General features: G+C 41.0%; 1 pseudogene; it reads right to left on the reverse strand.

The window, feature by feature from the left end:
- Window positions 1-333: 333 nt before the first annotated feature.
- On the reverse strand, window positions 334-1,062 carry LOC141489332 (ETS-related transcription factor Elf-3 pseudogene; annotated as a pseudogene).
- Between the last annotated feature and the right edge of the window lie 409 nt (window positions 1,063-1,471).

Genomic DNA, 1,471 nt, shown 5'->3' on the forward strand with positions numbered 1-1,471 from the left:
TTACCCATAGAGAAATTAAATCAAATTCACCCAAATAGTGCTAGTCCAGAAATCTTAGAAAAAAGGGTTCTTACCTCTCATTTGATATCTAGAGTCCAAGCTCAGAGAGACCTCTTATTTTCAGTCAGCAGAGGGTTCGTAATTCCAAGAGAAAAGAGAGGAGGAAGGGGCTCAAGGTCTCCATATCCCATGACAACTGCGGACAACAATGACAGGTCAATGTTTAGTTTCACTCCACTGACTTCCACAGTCAACAATATCTTTTGAAGGGAATTGGAAGACTAGGGTCCAGGGGCAAACTCATTGCTCATCCAGTTCTTCAATCAATATTATTCAGCTCCAGCTGCTTGGGATCTTGCCAAATTTATATACTAGTCTCTGGCCACTGATCTGCTCATTTAAAGCAGCACCTCAGGACATGGTCAGTTTTTCATAGGTTATGCTATTATGTTTCTTCTTCACACCCCACATCTGGGCTTGAAGATACCCTCATGCTTTTCTCCCATTTCATGAGACCCTTGTTGAACTCTGGGTGGATGAGGATGTCCCATATAAAAATCTCATAGGTGAAAACCTCTTGGAATAGATACTTGGGCCATCTTGCTCAGTTTGGGGGGCTGTCTTTGTTTATTTCCATATTTCAAGTCCCCTTTCTTATACTCAGAAAAGTTGTCATTGGAAAAAGAGAAGGATTTGCTATCTCTGAGATCTAAATTCATGTCACTCCCACCAGAGTCTGAGATGGGGCTTTGAGAAGTTCCAGTCTTTAAAGTGAACATTTGAGCTGGCTGATAACTTTTTGGGTAATAGGGACTTGCCAAGTTGAGTCATGTAAAAAATCCTAGTTGGAGGGACTGCCATGATTGAAGGTGACCAAGTCTCCCATAATATAATGAGAGATTAGTCTATTCTTCTCTAGGATATCAGTGATCAGCTTAACTCATCAGAAGTACTAGGTACTATGCCCTCTAGGAGGATCTGAAGATTGCTCAAGATCAGCACCAAGTCATCACTTCTCAAGGTAGTTAATGAGGGCAGAGATGGGTCTTCTGCTTGGCACATGACACTGAATAGTTGCTGAAAATATGACTGATCTCATAGGATGCAGCCATGAGGTTCTCTCCCACAGTTAAAGCCAAGAAACAGAGGATACAGAATAGTCAGCAGCATTGGGTAGATAATGCAGGTAGCTAATTGACTAATGGTATTTAGAAACTATACTAGGGCCGAACCCTCTCTCTAGAGGCCAAAGTGGTGTAAGGGAAAGTGCACCCCTAATGCACTGGGAGAAATATTTGTACTGTTGTTATTGCTCTATTTTTAAAGTATTTTTTTAATAAAATGCTAATTGATATTAAGTGGCTAAATGAAATAGAAATGCTAGGCGATCAGTGACTAAAAGGGGTAATGCCGGGAAGGAAGTACACAAACACTGGGCAGAATTCAACCAAAGGGGACTTAAGTGAAATAT

The sequence above is a fragment of the Macrotis lagotis genome, chromosome 5 (assembly GCF_037893015.1).
Source record: "Macrotis lagotis isolate mMagLag1 chromosome 5, bilby.v1.9.chrom.fasta, whole genome shotgun sequence".
Taxonomy (NCBI): Eukaryota; Metazoa; Chordata; class Mammalia; order Peramelemorphia; family Peramelidae; genus Macrotis; species Macrotis lagotis.